The sequence below is a fragment of the Gavialis gangeticus genome, unplaced genomic scaffold, assembly GCF_001723915.1.
Source record: "Gavialis gangeticus isolate Ggan-Ray unplaced genomic scaffold, GavGan_comp1, whole genome shotgun sequence".
Lineage (NCBI taxonomy): Eukaryota > Metazoa > Chordata > Crocodylia > Gavialidae > Gavialis > Gavialis gangeticus.
Genome location: NW_017728998.1, coordinates 15,176,366 through 15,200,110, shown reverse-complemented (window position 1 = coordinate 15,200,110; position 23,745 = coordinate 15,176,366). Strand labels below are relative to the sequence as shown.

At 41.2% G+C, this 23,745-nt stretch overlaps 1 long non-coding RNA gene across 1 annotated transcript in view; it reads right to left on the bottom strand.

Annotated features, from left to right (window-relative positions):
* Positions 1 to 21,508: 21,508 nt before the first annotated feature.
* Positions 21,509 to 23,745, bottom strand: part of LOC109289323 — a 19,282-nt gene continuing 17,045 nt past the window's right edge. Inside the window, exon 3 of the long non-coding RNA XR_002095334.1 lies at positions 21,509 to 21,519. This is a non-coding gene — a long non-coding RNA (uncharacterized LOC109289323). The remainder of the gene's footprint in view (positions 21,520 to 23,745) is intronic.

Below are 23,745 nucleotides of genomic sequence, written 5' to 3'. Positions count from 1 at the left end.
AATAAATAAGGGACTTGAAAAATATTTTTGTTGACAAAAATGAGTTTGGAAGAAAGTGTAGGTCAACATGTGAAGCATATGGTTTGAAAATTCTTGTTAAAAAATTGTACTTTAAATTGTTTCCATTTGTTAAAGTGTTATGGCTGATGTCATGCATTCAGTTAACCAAAGAAAGAAGTAATTAGGTGCTTTCTTAGTGAACACTGAATTAAGTGCATGTTTAACTAATGAAGTATGTCCATAGAATTAATTTAACACATTTGCTTCCACAGCAGCCAACCAACTATAGCAATTTCTACACTGTCATTTAAAATTTTCCCTCCCATGTTTTTCTGTAGCTAGTTAGACAAGTTGAACTAGATTGTCAGCTGATGTAAATAGGTCTGTCTCTATGGAAGTCAAGTGATAAGCCATTTTACACTAACTGAAGATCTGGATTGTTGTATTCATTAAGCTCTTCCTAACATCCCTGATCGTCTATTCAGTAGGTGGGAAATCATTGAACATGGATGAAGAAAACCATTATATATAGTATCTTAATGTTTTAGGCATATGTACAAGCACATGCTATTGAGAAAAGTCTCATTTTGTTGTGTAATGATAAATTTGTCTTGTAAAAATCCCAGTTAAGACAATGTTAATACATCTCCTTGATATACCTTCACCCTCTTTTCTTGAATTGCTTACTGGAGATTTTGATTCAGAGTCCTAATCTGTCCTCTGTGTTACTATGAAGAATACAAAGTATTTGTGTGAGGAGCTAGTAGAAACTGGTGTTCAGAACTAGTCATGCTAAGGTTTCTTTGTTTCCCGAACAGTCCTTGAAAAATGTAGACATTTACCCTTCCTATTGTCAAAGATTGAAAGGAGTGACCTGATTAAAGATGAATGGTTTAAGCCCAACACGCCATATTGATATAACTGATATTTGGGGTATTGACATAGTCATAAACTGAAATGTAGAACAACACGGCATATATAGAGGGGACTTAACTCTATGCAAGTTCATTATTAAGAACACACTTCATTAATTGCTTGTACCCATCTTCACAATGAACCCCTTTGACTGCTTGGTTTATTTACCCTATACAGTCTCAGGACCCAGAGCAAGTTAATCACCTGAATTTTGCAAACAACTCTTCTCTTAAATTACCTGCCATAAAGGGGTGTAGAACTGGAAAAGTTGATATAACTCTGATTTTATATTCTGCTTTGTTCTGAGTAGAATAGTGGATACAGCTGCCCTGTTAGAGTTTTAGAGTGGCAAGTTTATGTTAGAGTTTTTTAGGGGCAAGCAAACAGCACATTTCATAACTACATAATATTTCATGTTTTCTAGGATAAATGATGTGCATAGGTTTCCTTGTTTTTCTCATTCTCACAACTAATGCTTGTGCACAATCTAGTAAATTAAAAATTGCAGAGAGACCATTGATACGCACATTGTGAAAGCACCCCATATTAAGTAAGGATAATTATCCAGTGAGGCATAAATGCGGTTATTTCTTTATCTCAAGCAGACATAACTTTGAATACTTCTATTCACGGGACAAGTCATCCCATTGAGAAACTAGGAGTCAGGATTAGAAAAAAAAAATCAGCTCTATTTAAGTACCTAGTACAGATTCCTAAAGGTATTTAGAAATCAACATCAGTTAGGTGCCTGAAGAGCTTTGAAGACTCAGCGTGTATATCTCAGCCTGTATATCTATATAGTGAGATTTTCAAGGATGCACAGTACCCAGCAGCTTCCATTGCTGCTAATTGGAGGAGCAGGGTCCTGAGCACTTTTGGAAATCCTGAACATTAGCAAATGTGCATTAAATGGCTTCTGAGCACTCTTGAAAACCTAGGTATAGCAAAATTCTTCATCTTACTTAAGTGCTTCATTTACTGCACAATGTTAAACACACTTTGCATATGCTTGTATTCGTTACTGCTGGTTCAAAGATTTCTGGGAAGCCTTCATTAGATTGGACAGCCAGAAAGGGATGGAATTTCTTTTTAAAGAAGTTTGGATCTGTATGCAGAAGCGGATTGGTCTAAATCAGACACATCTGAATAAAATCCCACAACCAATAGACAGACAGAATACTGATTGTGGTTTGATGCTACTGCATTGAAAATGATGGATGACTTCTTGGCTAGAAAAAGATGTACAAGAAGAGAGTAACACATAGTGAAAATTAAACTACCTTTCCTGCACCCAGAGACATAACAGATCTTTTGAGATATTCTATAATGAATATGAAAATTAAGTTCATATTAAGAGCATATGTTGAAACAATGCAATTTAAATACATATCAAAATATAAAGGCAGATCCATTTTCATTCACTGTGTTGTTAATTAACAGTGTTCTCTGATCCATGTAAACCTCCATACTCCTATTAATTAGTCTAAAGTAATTATCACTAAATTACAATGAAATTAGAAAAAAAAATATTAAAGCTGAGAGGAGCTGAACATCAATTTACACTTTTCTGAATTCCCTGGATTAGAAATATGTGTGTGTGTTCATGACAGAAGACATACAATATTATCCTGCAGGAAAAAGTTTTAGGCTGTCACAGTTCAGAAATCAAGCACATACAGTGCTTCCTCTCAGAAGTTATATTAGAATGACTGGATCCAATTTCAAACTGGAACTCATTACTTGTATCTCCAAACTTAAAACCAGTTCTTGACATCATCCACACTAAGGACCTGAGCAGGAATGGTATTGATTACTTCCTTCAATATCACTCGTCCCTCTTTCCATCAGTGCTAGTTAAGAGTGTTTATTGGTTTGAAGAAATGAGCCATTAGTACTTAAGTCTTGCATTTTGCATATAGCTTTGTATGGCCCCTCTGCACCAAGTTTTATCTTTAATGGGAACTGAAAGAAGGGTCAAAAGATGTATTAGTGAACATGAACTCCTTTTGTTCTACCTGAGCACTCAAATGTAGGATTTGGATGTTCAAATGATGGGTCCTGATTTCAAAGATAAACTTCGCACACCATTGAAATATTGATAGTAGTGCATTGGATTTTACTACGTATTTCCATTAAAACCATTCTTCAAGTATTCGTATCTGTATAGATATATTCTAAGGCACACAATGGCATTCATATGGCATATAATCCATGGAGCATGTTGCTGGAAATTTTCAAAAAAGCTCTAACGCAGCTCTTTCAAATGTTCAGAAAGACAGACAATTTGCCTTGTTTTCATCTTTTTTACACTATAGTTTGTCATCTTTATTGCCTTTTAGTATGCTTATGGCAAATAGCTTTTAAGTCTGATTAAATGCCCGAGCATTGCTTCAGCATTTAATCTAGTTTAACAGCTATTTACTGCTTCCTACACAACAAAGAAATAGATATTCCTTCTAATGAGTGTTTAAATGCACCTGAATAATATTGTCTGCAAGGTTTTTTTTTTGTTTTTTCCCTTGGCTTTGGTCCCCTTACCCTTCTGTGTTTCGAGGGGGAAAAAAAAGTAGCAGTAAAATTTCCGGAGCTTAATAAAGTAGACTTTGCAAACTTTTCAGGACGTGTAGTCGAAATGAGTATCTAGACACATGGGTACTTCTGGGACTGCATGGCTGAATATACTGAGTAGATTTCTGTTGAACTTACCTTCATTTATGGTGGTGAGTGACAATTTGAAACTGAGTTATCCAGGTTAAAACCAGAACCAGGTTCTAGGTTCCTTCCTCCCTAAGGTGAGAGCCATAAGCACAAGGAAACAACACACTTTTTTTTCCTTTCTCTTTCTGTCTCCATGAATCTGGGTATGTTTTAGGCCCATTAATTGGGTCATGTGACTTTAAAAAAAAAAGCAACCTTAAAATATTTAAAAAATAAAAAGCTGTTGTTCCTCTTGCTCCCACACTATCCTTGAAAATATACCTATTATTTTGATCTGCATCTTCCCTGATTCAGACACATGGAATACAGCCAAATTGAATCATACAAAATTCATGGCATAATGCAAGTACTTAAGATACCAAGTGCTTTTTGGCAATTTCCTTGCTAAAACAGTTTACCAAACATAAAACTATATTTTTGATATTTTATGTTAGCTAGTCTTGCAAGCTATTGGAACGGTTACTTTAATTTGGGCTCCTTCCATTAGTGCATCTAAAAAAGTATTTTTTTTTTATTTGTCACAAATTATTTGAAATTATTGATGCTGAAACAAATGTTTTATTAGAACAGCATTAAAATCCAGTAAGACTATTGATGGAAAATAAAAGTATTAAGGTTAGTGATTAAAGATGCAGCTAGTTTGCTATGATACTGTTCTTCAGAATTGGATGTCATGGAAGGATTAATCATGACAAAATAGCAGTGGTGCTTCAAACTTATCAAAATGATCTCTGTTTTTACCAATAATGCACCGTGAGTTAGAAGCTAGTGTGCTTTAGGCAAATCCTTGAGAAAGGATAAAGTGGGGAATGAATAAAGAGTACAACATGTGTACTCCAAATCAGAACTTAAAATTAAGAATTAGCAAAAATTGCAGATTCTCTCTCTCAGATACAGTAAAGAGGATTCAGAAAACATAACAATATCTTGAAAATATGTATTTTGGAGCAGCTGAATGGCAATACAAATGCTTTGTCATTCTATGTATATGTATTTTGCTACCCATAGTGCTGAATATGTAATCTAACTTGCATATCTTCATCCAGGGAAAATGTAATTCCAAGCTATTAATTATTCCCACCAAATGTGTACTTCAGCATAAAACTTACATTTTTCACCAGGAACAAAGGTTAAGATTGAATTGTCCTGAAAACAATAACCTTAGTATATATGTCTTGCTTATGTTATTTATATATACACATAGACTCATAGAAAATTAGGGATGAAAGGGACCTCAGGAGTTCATCTAGTCAAACCCCCTGTGAAAAGCAGGACCATCCCCAACTAGATCATCCCAGCCAAGGTTTGTCTAACCAGGTTTTAAAAACCTCCAAGGATGGAAAGTCCACAACCTCTCTGGACCACAACCACAACCTGTTCCAGGGTTTTACTACCCTTCTCATGAAAGAGAGTTTCCTAATATCTAACCTGAATTTCCCTTGCTGCAACTTGAGACCATTGCTCCTTGTTCTGTTATCTGCTGTCACTGACAACAGTTCAGTTGAAGGCTGCTATTAAATTCCCTATTCTCTTCTATAGAGTATATAAGTCCAGTTCCCTCAGCCTCCTCTCATAAGTTATGCCCCCATCCCCCTTACTATTTTTGTTGCCTTCCGCTGGACTCTAATTTGTCCACATCTTTTCTGTAATGGGAGGCCCAAAACTGAACACAAGACTTTAAATGTGGCCTCACCAATGCCACCTACAGGGGAAGAATCACTTCCCTCAATCTCCTGACAATCCTCCTACTAATGTAGCCCATTATGCTGTTAGTCTTCTCCTCAACATAAGCACACTGTTGGCTCATATTCAGCTTATTGTCCACTATAACCCCCAGGTTTTTTTCTGCAGATCAGCTGCTTAGCCAGTCACCCCCAGCCTGAGCTGGTGCATAGGATTGTTCCTTCCTAAGTGAAGGATTTTGCACTTGTCCTTCTTGAACCCCATGAGATTTCTTTTGGCCCAATCCTCCAATTTCTCTAGGTCTCCCTGAATCCTAGCCCTACCCTCCAGTGTATCTACTACTTCCCCCAGCTTGATATCATCTGCAGACTTGCTAAGGGTGCACTCTTTGCCATCTACTAGGTAGTTGATGAAGATACTGAACAAAACTGGCTCTAGGGCATAGTACCCTGGGGCACACCACTTGATACCAGATACCAACTAGACATCAAGCCTTTGATTACTACCCTCTGAGCCTGATGCTCCAACCAATTTTCTATGCACCTTACAATCCATTCATCCAGTCCATACTTCCTTAGCTTGCCTGTGAGAATGTTGTGGGAGAACATATCAAAGGCCTTGCTAAAATCAAGGTATACCACATTCACAGAGCCAGTCAGCTCATCATAGAAGGCAATCAAGTTGGTCAGGCATGACTTGCCCTTGGCGAATTGATACTGACTGTTCCTAATCACCTTCTTCTCCTCCAGGTGCTTAGAAATGGATTCCTTGAGAATCTGCTCCATGATTTTTCCAGAGACTGAAGTGAGGCTGACTGATCTGTAGTTCCCTGGATCCTCCTTCTTCCCTTTCTTAAAGATGTGCATATCTCCTTTTCTAATAGATCATATGAGTATTCAAAGATGAAGACCAGTGGCTCTGCAATCACATCACCCAACTCCCTCAGCACTCTTGGATGCATTGCATCCGGCCCCATGGATTTGTTTACTTCCAGCTTTTCTAAATAGTCCCTAACTTGTTCTTTCACCACTGGGGGCTGCTCATCTTCTCCTGAAACTGTGCTACCCGATGCAGTAGTATGGGAGCTGACTTTGCCTGTCAAGACTGAGGTGAAAAAGGCATTGAGTACTTAAGCCTTTTCTGCATCCTCTGTCACTAGGTTGCCTCCCCCATTCATTAAGGTACCCACACTTCCTCTGATCATCCTCTTGTTGCTGACATACTTGTAGAAACCCTTCTTTTTAGCCTTCACATCCCTTCCTAGCTGCAACTCCAGTTGCACTTTGACCTTCCTGACTTCATCCCTGCATGCCCGAGCAATACTCTTATACTCCTCTCTAGTTGTTTGTCTAAGTTTCCACTTCTTATAAGCTTTCTTTATGTGATTTAGCTTAATTAACCCTGCTAAGCCAAGCTGGTCTTCCGCCATACTTGCTAGTCTTCCTATGCTTTGCAGTAGTTTGTTCCTGCACTCTCAGTAAGGCTTCTTTGAATTACAACCAGGTCTCCTGGACTCCTCCTCCCCTCAGGCTGGTTTCTCAGGGGCTCCTGCCCATCAGCTCCCTGAATGAATCAAAGTCTGTTTTTCTGAATCCAGGACCCTTTCTCTGCTGCTCTCCTTCCTTCTTTTGCTCAGAATCGTGAATTCAATCATCTTACGGTCACTGCTACGCAACTTGCCATCCACCAGTACATCCCCCACCAACTCATCCCTGTTTGTAAGCAGCTGGCTAAGAGCACAGGCCCTAGTTGGCTGCTTCAGCACTTGCACCAGGAAGTTGTCCCCAGAACTCTGCAAAAACTTCCTGGGTAGCCTGTGCACTGCTGTATTGCCCTCCCAGAAGATGTCAGGGTGATTGAAGACCCCCATGAGAACCAGGGCCTGTGACTGGGAAACTTTTGCTAACTGTTTGAACAAAGCCTCATCCATCCCCTTCCTCCTTGTGTGGTGGTCTGTAGCAGACCCACACTATAACATGACCCTTGGTGTTCTCTCTTGTGACCCTAACCCAGAGACTTTCAACAGGCTTATCTCCAGTTCCATACTGGAGCTCTGTGCAATCAAATGGGTGTTTTGCATAATGTTAAACTCCTCCTCCTCCTATTCTCCCCTGCCTGTCCTCCCTGAGCAGTTTATACCCATCTACTACAGTCATGGAAGCTATCCTACTAAGTCTCTGTTCTTCCAATCATGTCATAGTTCCATGACTATGCAAGGACTTCAAATTCTTCCTGCTTTTTTACCAGGTGTCATGCAGTCATGTACAGGCACCTGAGGTAACTAATAGATTGCCCTGTTTTCTCAAGAAAAATGAAAACACCTTCCCTGTTGCCCCTTCTTTCTTGTTCTTCCTCCAGGTCACCCACTTCCCCACTTACCTCAGGGCTTTAGTCTCCATCCCCTGGCAAACCTAGTTTAAAGCCCTTCTCACTAGGTTAGTGAGCCTCTCTGCAAAGATGCTTTTTCCTCTCTTTTTCAGGTGGATCCCATCTCTTCCTAGCAATCTCTCTTCTTGAAACATCATCCCATGGTCAAAAAAGCCAAAGTCCTGCTGGTGACATGACCTGTGCAGCCAGGTACTGATCTGCAAGATGTACCCACTCCTTCCCGATCGTTTTACCTTGACCACAAAGGTTAAAGAGAAACCCACCTGACCCCTGTCCCCTTCACCCTTGCACCCAGAGCCCTGTAGTCACTTTTGATCTGCTCAGGGTCTCCTCTGGCAGTATAATTGGTGCCCCCATGGATGAGCAGCATGAGGTAGTAGTCAGAGGGCCAAATGTAATCCCTTTGTGACATCTTGGATCCAGGCCCCAGGTCAGGAGGTTAGCAGATGGATCCCTACAGAAGTGAGTGTCCAACCACCCCCATCCATCAGTTCTTGGTGGCAGTGGTCTCGATCCTTTCCACCTTGGGAGGCCTGGCCGGTCCTCCTCCATGAATGGAATGTGATCCTCACTTTGTGTTGCTAGGGCTCCATATCAATTATCCAGACAAACTGCTGCAGGTGGAGATGAGATTTCTGCTTGCTGCCAGAGTTCACAGGCTTCCAATTCCATCTTCCTGGGAATCCATGTCCTCTCTCTTCTCTAGCACTGCCTCTTGCAGTTCTTCCTCCACAGTCCTGGAGGTCTCCTCCAGCATCAAATTGATGAACTCCTGATGGCGGACCCTCACCACCTTCTCCTGTATCTCTCTTGCCCGTTCGCTGGAAGACACCACCAGGAGGCACCACTTAGACCAGAAGCATTCCCTCACCTGGCCATCACCAGAAGGAACTTGCAAGCTGCAGTCCCCACAGCACCAAACCCAGACCTGGGTGGAAGCCTCCATGGTGAACAATTCTGCCTGGACAGAAACCTCACAGGTACAAGCAGAGGTAGTGGCAGTGGCTCTGTCATTGCGATGTCCTCCACCTATATGCCTGTGTCTGTTAATCTGCCTCCTCTCTCTTGCTCACCTTCTTTCAAGGACACCTTCCCTAGTGAGCTAAATGTTTGATTACCTCTGTTTTAGGCCAACTTTGGTGGGGGGCAGGGAAGAGTGCACAGGGGAACCTGAAAGATTAAAGAAGCTGTCATGCAGCCCACATCTGTGAATTCAGCAGGGTCCTATCTATCTGGTAAAACAACAGGTTTGAATCACATCTGGCAAAGAAGATGTTAGTGAGTTAGTCAAATCAGAGAAATGTCAAACCCAGATGCACAGAATGCTTTCAGTAAGGGGAAGATAATGTCAGTGGAACTGAAGAAGTCTTTGAGGACGAAGTTGAGAACTAGTTGGCTGGATAGCTTGACCTATCACCAACAGCAGGGGAAGGCTGAGGACACTGTTGCCAGAATGGGTACCATGGAAAGATCGGACACATTTTTGCAACAGCTGTGCTGGAATCCAAGGGAAATAACAAGACAATCTAGAGGACTTGGATGTTCTCTTCTTGGATCATCGTATCAATGACCCTGGTGTGTGGACTGAGCAAAACCATGGTCAGAATCAAAAGCAAATGGAGGTTCTGATTAACCTACTTTTGTAACTAGTTCTGTAAACGATGAATCTGAAGCTGGGCCTGATGGTGAACTCATAACCAAAAAGGGGAATCAAAATAGATTCCTAGGGTAATTTTGATGTCACTCCATACCCCAGTCAATCTAGAGGAGTTTGAGGAGACACTGATATTTAGGCATGGCGGGAATCAGTGCCTGAGACTTCAAGTGACCAGTAGAGATAGACATCGGTGCTGAAATGTGAGCATGTGAATCTTAGCAAGAATTGTCCTGAGTCATGAAATCTAAGAACACAGTGAATGAGGTAGAGGTGAATCATACCCCCTTTTGGAGTCCCCAGATAGAAATTGCCCCTGGAAACTGCCTTTAGCCTTGCGGCCTGTGGGTGAGTCAAATGGTGCCAGTGCCATATCTTCCTTACTGACTGATGTCAAAGAGGGAAGTATAGCCCTGAGACATATATTAAGTCCTGTGGTTGAAGATGGATTCTGTGGATTTGCCCAGGAAGCAGACCTGCAGACTGAGTTCATGTTCTCTCTGACCTTAGATTTGAACAGCTGAGCAATAAAGCACTTGTTCATTTCATGGAATTCTCTTAGGTGTTGCAAGCACCTGAAAAGTGATCAGATCCTGGCATGATGCCACTGTGTGGTGCTGTTTTGAATCCTCATGTTTGATAAGAAGTCATAACAGCTATGCTTGGCTTCCAGTTTCTAAACCACAAGCAAGTAAAGCCCAGAGATTATAATCAAAAGGTGAAAAAACAGGGTGCAAATACCCCAACATGCTACATTATACAGATGAAATTGGAAGGAAGGGGAGATTAATGAATCAGAAGTGGTTTAAAACTCCGTAAAGGGTTTCAACCTAGAACATAGGCCTTGAATCATGAGCCAATCAAGGCACTCTGCCTTCAGCAGAGGAAATTGAGAGGAAGTAAGGAACAGGAAGCTTACTGCTCTTGATCCCTTTATCGTGGAGCATGAGGAAGAGCAGAATAGGACTATGGTATGTTCAGTGTGTATTGCTAAGGGAAGAATGTTTTCCAGTTTGTTTGCTGCAGCATGTGGGCGCCTACATTTTGGACATGCTTATGGATAATCACTTGAAGGAGAGCACGTTTCCTCACTTGTGCTTGGCAAGAATGTCACATCTTTACTAATCCTTATTAGAGCTTATCCTTATTTTTGGTCTCCACAACAAGCAAAAAAAAAAAAAATTATACAAGGCTACACTGAAAGCTGAAGTCAGAACTAGGATTAGTTCTGAGATATCCAAATTCACAGGATCATAAGTTAGACCCTAATGTAGAGGCACATTGGCCTCTTGCCAAAGCACATGCTAGTCTGTTTGAACCATAGCTTTTCATGCTGAGAATGTGATGTGTGAATTTTGTTTTTATCTCATTAACTATTTCGGTATTTTGTAGTAAGCTGGATTCTTATTTGTCTATTCATATCATTTTGAAATGACTTAATGAAATTGTAGAAATGAACCAAAGTTACATTTGGGCAGCCATATTGTGAGATGGCTTTGAACTTCAGGCAATTTAAAATGGCTAAGTTCTAAAGTTAGAAGAAACACTTTGTGACTGAATATACTGAGAGAAACCGTAGCCATGCATGTCCTAGTGGGCATCATAATAATTACGCAAAACCCCGCTAATTTTAATTCATAACAGCTCTTCAACTACTTGCTTAATGCCATGTCAAGACAACTGTTTTAATGGTGCCCCACGCTGCTGCTAAGCAGCAGTTAAAACCAGTAGTTAAATGACTGCATCGAGTGCTATTGAAAGTCATTACCACGTGGACACCAGTTGTTTTAAAAACTGCCAGCTCTCTGAGGCTTTCAACAGCACTCACCCTCTGCAGGGCCAGCTTTTACTTTTTGCTCAGAATGGTAAATTAAGGTGATTATAAACCCTTAATTTTGTTTCCTTAATAAAAAGTGGAAATTTACAGCCAGTGCGCCTAAAAGTAAAAGCTGCTGAAAACTATGGTTATGTAAATCCCATTATACATAATAATAATAAAAAAGCCCCGCCCTCGTGCTGGACAGTAGGAAGGGAAAGAACAAAGTTGCGGGAGAAGCCCTGAAAATGTTCTCTGGGCCAACAAGAGGTAGGCCCAGAGATGATAGGGAAAATCCCAGGGGAGAGACAGTGTTTCAGGAGACTGCAATGGTAGTCCCTGAAAAATGTGAAAGAATGTAAAATACAAAGGGAAAGCTGGAGTGATGCCAAACAGAAAAGACACAGCTGAATAGAAGCCAGAGGAGCAACAGGGAGCTCGAGAGAGTGTGAAGGTATGAAAGCAAGCTGCATAAAGGGCAGAACGAAACCAGAAAGCCATGTAAAAAGCAAAGGAATTAGAAGTAGCTTATCCGTACTGGAGAAAGGGTAATTTGATAGAAATCAAGAATGAGCTGTTTGAAGGACAGCAAAAATGAAGAAACTATCTAGAGGGCAGGACGAGAGGGAACCTAAAAGGAGGTCAAATGGACAAGAGGGAGTTGAATTCTGTAAAACGAAGCATGAGGATTCAAAAAGAAAGGCAAAGGAACAAAGAGAGTTGAGCAAAGGCATTCAGGTTAAATGAGAGATGAACAAAGAAGGGGCAACAAGAATATTTTATTTGTTTAACCAGCTGCAAATGAGAGAGAAAAATAAGAACGGTAGCTAAATTGCCAGTGCCTTTTAGGAAGATGTATATAACTATGACTATACTCTATATTTAGCTTTACATGGTATTTATCTTTATAATAGGCACCTATTAAAATTTGAAGCTGTTTAAGACTAAGTATCTCTTTCCTCTGAGTGGGTAGAGTCACATTTTTACATAAACTCACTTGCAGACCTCTTTAAATTCCATGAGCCAGTGCAAGTTACAGGCGGGCCTTGTGGGGTCTGTTCTCCATGCTTTGTAGGAGACGGCTGTAGGGTGCTGGCTCGGTGCTTCTGCAGCTAGCAAAATCTTTACCTTGGGGAGCCTCTAAAGAGTTGTCAGATGAAAGGAGATTTCAGGAAGAGACATGGACTCTGAGAGGGGTTCATAAGAGAAGAGCTGTCCAACCCGCATATCAGTTAAAGACTAAATCCAAATTTCCGTCTATTTTCTGTCTACCCCATTAAGGTCTCTCTCTTAACGGGCTATCTCAGTCAGCAGAAGTCTGCTGACTATTCTTCATAGCTTTATAGGCCTCCAGTCTATAAAAAAGGAAGTGCAACTGAATGACATGAACGCATCACAACAGTCAAAAGGAAGGGAAGTGTTTGGCTGTTATTTCTTTTAAATGATTCCCTTGGTTATTTGGAAACAAATGAAGCCTACAAGTGATACAGTCAGTAATGAAGTGTCCATCAAAGCCACGCTGTATCTCAGTCCCTTGGTGTTTCTAGGAAACTGGACAGTCAGGAGTCACCCACAATCATACCATGCCAACACTTTGTATATTTTAAAATTATCATTCAATGGAGGCAAAGTCACCAGCTGACATAAAGCACTTTGCAGTGAAGCTATACTAAGTCATTTTGTAACCAAAAGGGAAAATAAAATCAATTTAATCAGAGAAATGGCTCGATACTGAGCTATTTTTGCAGTGATGCTATAGGATAATCTAGAATGCACATATTCAGTCCTAATTATATGGATGAGCATGGGTCTTCTCTTGGAATAATCTTTTATATTAATTCTGCTTGATTAGGAGCATTTCACCTGTCCATATTGTTTCTCTCAGCATCTATTAATATAATATAATACTGATGCTTTTTTGATCAGCTGGCAAATTGTTTGGGCTTGCAACTTGGCCCTTTATTTTACAAGTTTATGCAATTATTGTTTAGTATGTTTTTGCTAAGAGCTATACATTATTCACTATTCCATGTACACTTTACTTCTAAAATTTGTTTTATTCTTCTAAAAGGGGGTTTTTTGTACCTGGATAATAGTGGCAGCATACCACAACAGTCTCTCTTTCCCACTTCAAAAACTATCATTGGGTCAAACTTTTAGGTATCATCTAGGATTAACTTTCACATGAACCTATTTTCTAAGCCCTTTGAAACTGGGGAGAACTTGGTGCTATCATAATTGTATAGTGAATACTAAACTCATACAGGAATTAATATATATGCATTTTTCTTTTTCCAGTTGAATGACAATGGAATGAACCTATTTTGAAGCACATTAAATCTGCAAATTTGAGTGCTTTGCTGCCAATGATCCTTTTATTGCAAGGTACCCTATTTTCATCTTCATAAAATTAAATGTGTTCATGTATCTTATATTAAATTTAGCCACAGCAGAAATTCCAGCCTGATCATTTGTAAAATTGTGACTGCATCTCTATTTAACTGCTTTGCTAAGATTTTTCTAAGGTTCAGTTGCATCTTATCAATGAAAATTATATGAAAATGTTGATGTATAGGAAATTACAAGTCCACAATGATCAACCAGTCTGTTTACAACAAGGCTCCTGCTTTCATCAAGTCTCCAGCACATCAGGAAATAAATTAAAAAACCCACCAAAATAAAACAAAACAGCACATCAAGGGAGGTGATTCTTTGCCTTTATTCAACACCGGTGAGGATACATCTGGAGTACTGTGTCCAGTTTTGGGCCCTCTCTACAAAAAGGATGTGGCTATACTGGAGAGAGTCTAGCGGAGGGCAACAAAAATGGTTAGGGGGCAGCGCAGATGACTTACGAGGAGAGGCTGAGGGAACAGGGCTTATTTAGTCAGGAGGAGAGAAGACTGAGAGGGGATTTAATAGCAGCCTTCAGCTACTTGAAGGGAGGTTCCAAAGAGAATGGAGCTGGACTGTTCCCAGTGGCCATGTCCACACAAGACATAGACTGCACATTCGTTATTGTGCAGTCATTTAATACTTGGATGCCTCAGGATGCTTCTCTTTTCCAAAGTTTGGGGGGAGCCAGGCAGTTGAAATCATAACATAATATTCGAGATATGAGCAGTAAGCAAGTTGTTAGGGACTGGAAAGTACCTTCCAGATCCTCAGGTCCAGCCCCCTTGTACTTGGGCAGGAAAGGCTGCTGGGATCAGATGACCCCAGCAAGATGGGCATCAAGATACTTTTTGAAGATCACCAGGATGGAAGACTGTACCACCTCTAGGGGGAGCCTATTCCATACCCTTGGTACTCAACTTGTAAAGAAGTGTCTCCTTATGTCTAGTCTGAAGTGATCTTCAATCAGTTTGTGCCCATTATTTCTAGTCCTCCCCAGGGAGGCCCAGGCCCTGGTGGCAGCCTATATCAGGGAAGTCAAACAAGTCCCCTCTGAGTCTTGTCTTCTCCAGACTGAACAGTCCCAAGTCTTTCAGCCTCTCTTTGTATGACCAAGTCTCTAGACCTCTAATCATGTGTGTGGCCCTCCTTTGGAGTCTCTTGAGCTTCTCCACATCCTTCCTGAACTGCAGCGTCCAGAACTTGATGCAGTACTTCAGCTGCGGTCTCACAAAGGCAGAGTAGAGTGGGAGGATAACATCTTTAGCCTTGGTTAAGAGATGGCAAGGTGTTGACAGAATCAGAAGGAACCAAAACATGCACAGAAAAAAACCCTCCTCCATAACCACCTTCAACTGATGTTTGGGGGGCATTTTTTTTAGTTGCCAGGAATCCACAACACTAAAAGAAGCCAAAGCCAGCTACTTGGTCACCATGAAAATCAGTTCCATAGAGACTATGTATAGGGTCCTTTGGATGTACCTAGTTTGTGAGTACCTAGTGCTCACAATCTAATATGAACATAGGCACATGTGAGCAAATAATCTCTGACATGCACTGGTACACTGGATGTTGCAAGTGCCTGAACCAGGCAACACAAAGGTGACCTTGCATATAGAAAACAGACCTGTATCTCATTGGGAGATGCATACATAAATCCTTTGTGCAGCAAACAAAAGAAAAGATCTCTGAGATAAAGAGAGGAGAAGGAGAGGTTATGGTTGGAGCCATAAAAGAATAATAGTATTTGCTTTCCCTTGGCAAGTTATATATTGTATATAGCAGAATGAAAGCAGATTATGTAGCCATTGTTTCATCAGGAGGTTATGTGGTATCATGAACCTCTAAAGTGACTTTCAGGAGTTTTATGCAGTTACTGAAGTACTGGAATAAAATTATAGCCACATAATTCAAATAGTTCCTGCTTTTATTTCCTGTAGCAGAGTACAGTGATACAAGTCTCAGAGCTAGAGTTGACTTGGGAAACTTATTCAAGAATTGGCTGATCCAAGATATTTGATCCAAGGATGAGCAAACTAGAAAGGAAGTTGGATGTGTTGCTTCTTGATGTCTAGAATAGCAGCAATTGAGAAAACTCGCTGTAGTCTTTGAATAGGCTCCACTGAGAAAAATGAATATTAAAGAAAATTCTTTCTAGTACAGGGGGAAACCATCTCTTTGCCTTGAAGATCTATGTACCAGGGCACTAAGGTGCCTGCTACTGAAACACAGTAGTATGGGCTCAGCTGCTGGTTGCTAGGGGCAACCAGGAGGAGCTAAGGGCTGGCACCTGGTGGGTCAGCTGACCGGAAGGGGTAGGGCTGACCGCCATAAAACAGAGACAGGAGGCTGTGGGTGCTCTCTGTCTCTCCCTCCCTCTCTTGACCGGCTGCTGGGTCGAAGGGGCATGGTTAGGCTGAGGAAAAGAGCTTGACCCTGAAAGAAAAGAAAGAAGAAAGGCCTGAAGGTATAAGCCATTAGTTACGGGTGCAATATGGTGTGGGTTAGAGAACGTTGTTTAGAGTTAGGTTCAAGCCAGGAGGCTTATGTTTGAGTTACAGCTGATTGGCTTGGGTTATTATGTTGATTGTTTGTGTTATAACACAGGAGTATGAGTATTCTGTTTTGTAGTTGTGTTACACCGGAGGACCCGGTGAGGCTATAAGGGGTTGGAGGAGGCCTCATGGGGCTCCGCAGTGGTGTGGAGATTCCGGTGCCAGAGAGGGCACAGCTTTAAGGGGGTACTGACCCCAGCCCTGAGAAGGGGCACAGTGGATTTGGGCCAGGTAAGTCTGAGGCTGCCTGAGCCGCGCAGGACTTGTAAACCTCAGAGGGTGCTTAGTTTAAGGCCCAAGGAGGGGATTCGGGGCCAGGCATGGCTACGGCCACCTGAGCCTCGGTGAGGAGCCCCATTGGGGCGCAAGACCCGGAAAGGAGGTCTGGGGGCCAGGCACGGCTACGGCCACCCGAGCCTCGATTGCGGGGATCGTGAGGCAAGGCCCCAGTGCAGGCAGGGGTTCGCGAGGCAAGGCCCCGGAAGTTAGGGTGCACCGTGTCACCGAAGGCAGGGCACGGACTGGGACATCTCAAGGCCCCGTGCCAAAGAGGGTAGAAAGGCAGCCTCCCTTTAACAGTATTACCATCAAAGATGTGATGGGCGAGATAGCGAAGGTGCATTGAACCCGATTTTGGCACGGTAGGTAGGGGGCGCTAGGGGAGTTCACGGCACCCCTAGGTCATGTCCTGCCACAATCTACTTACAGTGATACGTGTCTATATTACCTTCAGGTATCTTAATACACTCGACTCAAGGTAACTGCACTGGCTCTCAGATAACATTTTGACAAGCATAATATAGGAACCTAGATTTACAGCTCTTTCAACAGGCTGTAGCATATCTTACAGGCATATCCAAATAAGAGCACATCACACTAGTATTCCAAACACACTAGTACTTTTCTGTCTGCTGTCTTCAGATTTTATACTGCCATTCATCACCAAAGTATCCAAGCACTTTTCACCTAAAATCAATAGCAATAGTGAAATCCTTAGTTAGTTTCATGAATTTTCTGGTAGTTCTTACATTTTTTTCCGTAAAATCTCTACTAAGAGAAGGGCCCTTGTTTTTTGATTGGCTAGAAAAAGAGTGGCTGTGCCCTCCTAATCGTTCTTGAGAAGTGACCTAAAATAAAGGAATAAGGATCGAGATGTATCTGATGCATCCTAATATGTACATATGGTGATAGGTGTTTTAGAAAAGCGAGGGAAGAATACTGAGACAGCATACTTCAAATACACTTTCAAACTAACACTGAACAAAACCCATCTGTGCTGCGACACTGGATTGAGAAAATAATCATCTCGCCCTCCACCCCCCTTTCCAATTCCCTGCAACCAAGTCTCTTAATCTGCTTGCCAGTGGCTATCCAGAGTGGAAAGGAGAGACAAAGGAGAGATAAGAGAGAACAGGAAGAAAATAAAAAGCCTAGAAAATAATAGACCAACTTCATAATAATTCATGGCAAATAGGTCTCTACTTACTTCAGATTATATTGGGAAGAGGATCCAGTGGAGGTTAAAAGGAAATCACTTTAAGGATTTTCTATTTAAATAGTTTGCATTTATTTTGTATATTGTCAGTTATTTCTGATTTAAGAATAAATGGAAAAACAAAGGAGAAGTGATTTTACAGTAGGGAAAAAATGCTGTACAGAAGTCAACCGGCACCACAAGACTGCTAAAAGCTTAAAAGATTTTACTGCTTTTGTCAAATTTAGTGATTAGAGAAAGCATCACAGGCAAGCATAAGAGAACTAGGGTTAGTAAAGTCCATTTATTCCAGGCATACACCAAATGAGAAAGCTCTTAAGCCAGAGCCTTCAGTTCCTATCCTTTCTATGAAAGCCAACCAATAATTCTGGATCCTGCATATGTTTGAAAAATCACAATTCTACCTTTCAAATTCGTATTCTCTTTGATCTTTGCAAAAAAACACGTCATCGTTATACAAAGCAGCAAGGATTTCTATATCAGGAATTCTTGCTTTCACTTGTTCGTATCTCCATACATTGCCTTTAATCTTCTGTTTAATGTTAGAGCAGATCTCCTGAACATTTTTCATCTGTATCTGTTGCACAGCTACTTTCAGATCTTATGCTTTGCCTCCCTAAGTAAATGTTGCCATCTTCCCTGACTGTCCAAAGACAGAGAAAGCAGCATAGATATGCACGTTTATAGATTAAGTAAATAAGATGCATATCTAGATCAGAAGCTTTCATGAACCCAAGTTCATGTCATCAGATGCTGTGAAAGGACAGCATAGAGCAGAGTAGAAAGTGGAGTGAGTAATTACAACACAATAGGTGGGAAACCAGTGGAGAGAAGAGGGGGGGCAGAGGAGGGGAAGTACTGTGAAAGGCATACAAGCAAAGAACCCATAGGAATAAATGAGTACCAAAAATTAATTCAAGTAATGAGAAAAAAGTGCATTGCCCCCAATTAAACCAAACTTAGCCCAGTTTGTGGGTGATTTCTTGTTCCTCATTTTCCTGTTCAAAACTTATAAAAATGTTTTCTGCATGAGAACAGGAATCCTGAGGTCAGTGATGGAGTGTCCAGGCAAGTTGAAGCGTTCTCTTCCAGGCTTTTGTGTCTTTCTGCAGCCGATGGCAGGCTGGTATTCATTCCTTATTACATGTAGAGATAACCCTGTCGGTCTGACAGAAACAGCAGATGGGCATTGTAAGCAGGTAATGCCATACATAACATTGTTAGAGCTGCGGGTGTATGAATCTCCGGTGCTGTACTCCTTGTTATTAGGTCCAGTGATGATGTGGTCTGTATTGATGTGGGGACACAGTAGGCATTTGGGTCTATTGCAAAGCCTAGTGCCTTGATGAGGATGAGTGTTAGTCTGTTGCTTAAGAGGTGTCATTTGAGGTTAGGGGGCTGTCTGCAGGCCAGGACAGATTTAACCCTAGTGGCTATCTTGAGATGCACATCTTTCTGTAGGAGTGTTTGAAGGTCATTAGTGATGCATCTTAGGTGTTCAAGCTGGGGACTGCGGATGAAAACCAGAGAGATTCTGTTGTCCTTGTGCCACGGTTGGTATAGTAGCAGGTCTGAGTCTAGCGTTCTTGATTTGAGTAGGTATAGTTCTGGGATTGTATTGTTATTGTAGGAATCCCTGCTCCAGATCCTTAAAGGGTACATTTCAGTCAGTGGGATCACAGCAGATCCAGCTGTAACATAAAGCTTGACTGTAGAAAATGGATCTACTGGTGTGCTTAGGGTGAAAGCGAGTGGCATCAAGGTTGGTGGCTGGTTCGTTTCCAATACAATGTAGTGGCAATGTGTTCATTGCAAACCTTCACTGTAGCGTCTAGGAAATGAATTTGCTGCATGGAGTATTGCAGAGTTAGTTTGATGGAGGCGTGGAAGTTATTAAAGACTTGAAATTTCTCTAGAGTTTCCTTCCCGTGTGCCAATATTATGAAGATGTCATTGATGTACCTCAGGGAAACCAGAGGGATGGGAGAGCATCTGTGGAGGAAACGAACAAAGACTTGGCAAGGAAAAAATTGCCCTTGTTAAAATCTGTTTTGGATTTCAGAATTTTCTATACAACTTTCAGTCAAATAATAGTACTGACAGTGACAAAAAAACCCCAGAAAACCCTATGCAACATAAACCTCAAACACAAAGGAAAGAGCAAGAATAAAAAAGCAAAAGGTTGAATTATTTTAGTGACTTCAGCAACTCATTTATGCCTCATTTATTCTTCATCCCTTAGCCCACAACTCTCTTTTACATTCTTTTCTAATGTATTTTTATTTTCTTTTCTGGTCTAAATACTTGCCACATAATTTTTCCTAGAGACGTTAATTAATTCTTTATAGCGTCCGCTTTTGACCATGCATTTTTAGTATGCAATGTTCATCCTACTTCATGCAGTCAAGGTTATCGGCTGAGTCTGCCACAGCCTACCTTCTTAACATCTTCTTGCATTGCTCTGTAATTAGCGTTCAGACATACAATAGAATGCAGACATTTTCATTTGCAGAAGAAAGATGGTTTTTTAAACACTGTTTCTCTCATTTCATTTTTAATTTAAATGTGCTTTTGTCTTTTTCTTTCAATAATCTAATGTTCTAAACCTTTTAGCTGTTTGTGATCTTGAAGGAAATGTTTGCTAAGTGCTTTAGGATGCCTGGGTACATGCTAAGTCTGTAGAAAAAAATGAAGGTTGTTATTATTGTTGTCATGCTGCTGATCTACTGCTTATTTACCCTCATTATAATGTCACACTCACAACTCCATTGTTAAGGTTATGTCAAACTTTCTAGTATAAAACCCTATTTTTAGTCTTAGAACTTGTCTATGAATGTATCATTCTATGCTAAAACACAGCATGTAATGTCTCACCTTGAACAAAATTTGGAAAATCTGAAAAGATATCCAAGTCTTTGAAGACTGAAGTGTAAATTGGAGGTAAAAAAAGTGTCTAGAATGATCTCTGTTATCTATCAGTTATCTAATATAAGGAACACACCACGGGGTAATGTGCTTTAATGAATACCAATAAAACTTTTATATCACATGTCACTGTCAGACAGGTACTGAAGAGAACTATTCCTCTGATTTTAGCTACCTACTCTCTGTAAGCAATGAAATCTGATGAATGTAAATTATATAAACGTACACCAAAATATTTCAGAATTTGCTCTCTCATATTCACAAACATAACCTCTTGTTCTAAATTATTTTTAACACTGTTGTAGAGTTGTAAGAACTTATATAGGCTCGGTGTGATCCAGTTGTGGCTGTAGATTAGAATTCTTTAAACACTTTGAGAGAGCTTGAGATTTTGACTCGCAAAATAGCTCGCAATAATTAACTAGAGACATTGGACTCGACACAGAATTCAAATATGACCTTTCTGAAGACCATTATTGCTAGCATGACCCTTCCAACAATTTTGCTTTTGGTGTATCTTCCTGTTATTTCCATGGAGACGCATCTGGATTCAGGCAGGAAAAAAAAATGTGTTTTTTTTTTTTTTTTCCACATGAGAACAGTAATAAACCAATGCTCTGGTTTAGAATGATTGTTTGTAAAACAGGTGGTGTGCAGAAACAGTCATGAATGTTTCAATTTAAATGGGTGATTGTCTGAGATGGTCCCAAGTTTGGGACTATGGCAATCCCCAGGATAATCCCCGGGAGAGGACAAAAGTTATCTAAATGCGAGATAGCTGGTCCTTTGAGACTGAAATTTTGCCATGCAGGGGCATAATTTAAAAAGTTTGCACTCCAAGTACTGCAGGGGGAGAGGGAGTGAGCACATACCTCTTCGTGCAGGGGCTAGGTAGTGGTACAAGCTGCTGCAACTTCTACATAAGCTTCCTGAACATGACTGCTACAGCAGCAAGGACTTTCTGCAGACTGCCATTCTGGCACTCCCTCTGAATCAGTGCCCTGCTCAGGGCTGATGCATGCTCCTCCCCTGAGTTTACACTAGAAATACCAATGCCACTTTTGAGACAATTTTAAGGGAGAGACAGACAGACAGTTAAAGCCCTGTTTTCTGGCATCAGTGGGGAAATGGGGGGTGCTGGTAATCTAAAAATGCTGGTTACCTGAGGCACAGGGTTTTCTGGCTGCACAGGGGGGAGGAGGGACGAGGGTGGTGGCAGCCGCACATGGAGCGGCAGCAGCACAGGCTGGTGGGTGGTGGTGGCAGCGGCTGTGTGCAAGCTTCCCCTTCCCCCTCACCTCCCCCCACGTCTGGCCAGCCAGCTGGAAATTCCCATTAATAGAAATTCCAGTTAGTAAAATGCTGGATAACAGGGCTTTTAGTGCAGATAGAGAGACAAACACCTAAGATTGCTGAAATGAAGCAAGTCTCTTCCTTGGGCAGCATTCTCCCACAGCCCCGGTATGTGACCCAGGGGGTGGGGGAAGGGGGGCAGTGCTTGCCCAGCCTGAGTTGTGGGCAGTTGTGCCTATGACACAGGGCCAAAGGGGCCTGGGACCAGAGGCCCATGGCTTGGCATCATGATCGGGGCACTCAAAGTCCTTTGGCTGTATTCATCCAGGGACTGCTTCTGTTTCATACAGGTGAGCAGCTACTTGGCCAGGGCTTCACAGATCCAAACAGCCGGCTGCTGTGTGGAGCCAAGGTCACCAGCATCAGTGGAGGTGGGAATTCAGGAATCTGGGACACACGCACACACGCATAGAAAACCCAGGTATCTGGGACATGCATACATGCATGTGCGTGCGCACACGCACAAATACATCCCAGGCATCCGGAACACACACACATACTTGGTGAGTGCAAGGTATGGTGGATGCGCATGTGCAGGATGGGTGACTGGTGGCTCATGGCCATGAAAGCGCATGTCATGATGAGCTTCGGCCATGATGTCCCTGCCAGGCAATCGGGGTGGCTTAGCTGTTTGGGTCTGCTCAGGAATCTTCAGCAGCCCAGGGAGCCCGCAGGCCACACTGGGAGGTATGCAACTCCCCCCCACCCCCCAACGTGTTGCATTTGGGCTTTGCAGGCAGGCTCCAAGCCCCCTCCCTCTTCTCCCCCCACCCAATGGCTAACATGTGTTCTGCTTCCTCCCCGCCTAACCTTGGGCACTTAGAATAAAGCTCAAAACTTATAGCGCTTCCACCTCAGCCTTCTTGAATGCCTGCATTTAGCCATCATTTGCTGTATTCCCCAGTCCAACGTAGCACTTAAGTATGGGTTTAACATTAAGCACATGATCAGGGTCATTGAAGAGATCGTTAAAATAAGGGTAATGATATCTATTCATTTCACAAGGTTGTTGTAAGTTTTAAATCATGACTTTTTTAAAGAGTTTTAGAATCCTCAGACAGAAAATATTATCAAATAACAGTGTGTATATCTTAATATTGTTTTGTTCCACTGCCATCTGTAAACATTTATATTGAGATTTTTCACATGATTTTCTTCAGAAGGTTCCTAATCAAACTCTATATGGTGTCTGAAATAAAACATTATATATAATAATATAAAGTACATCTTCACAGTAATTTTAATACCTAGTTCTTGGATGGCATAATACCTTTTAAGAAGGCATGAATACATAAACATTAAATGGATGCTCATCATATATTATCCATCTCTGTGACTGGATTATAGATTGCATTATATCTGTTTAGTATTCATTTCAAACATGTAAAGTTTTACAATAATAGATCAGCAGTGTTTTATTATTATGATGTTTCTATTATGCTGATTTGTGACTGAGATTTTATAAAATAATATGTGTAATTTCTTAATATAAAAAATTGGAAAAAATGTAACTGCCTCTATTTCTTGATGGCACATTTACATAGCTTACAGTTTCATAAAACAGGTTGTATGGAGCCAAAACATAGTTTTACATAACAATCATCCCAAGGATTTCCATGGGGAATTTTGTGGTATAGAACAGCTGCACATCCCTAATAGTTTTGCCACCTGTTCTACACATTTGGAAGTTCTATATTCTCAAACAATTATCCTGCTGAGACTTTGTTCACATTTCAAGGTCATGGATTCTTCTAATTATTTTCTTTGATGCTGTTTGTCATGAATAATACCTAGCTTTGAACTGCAACGGGTTACACACACACACACACACACACACACACACACACAC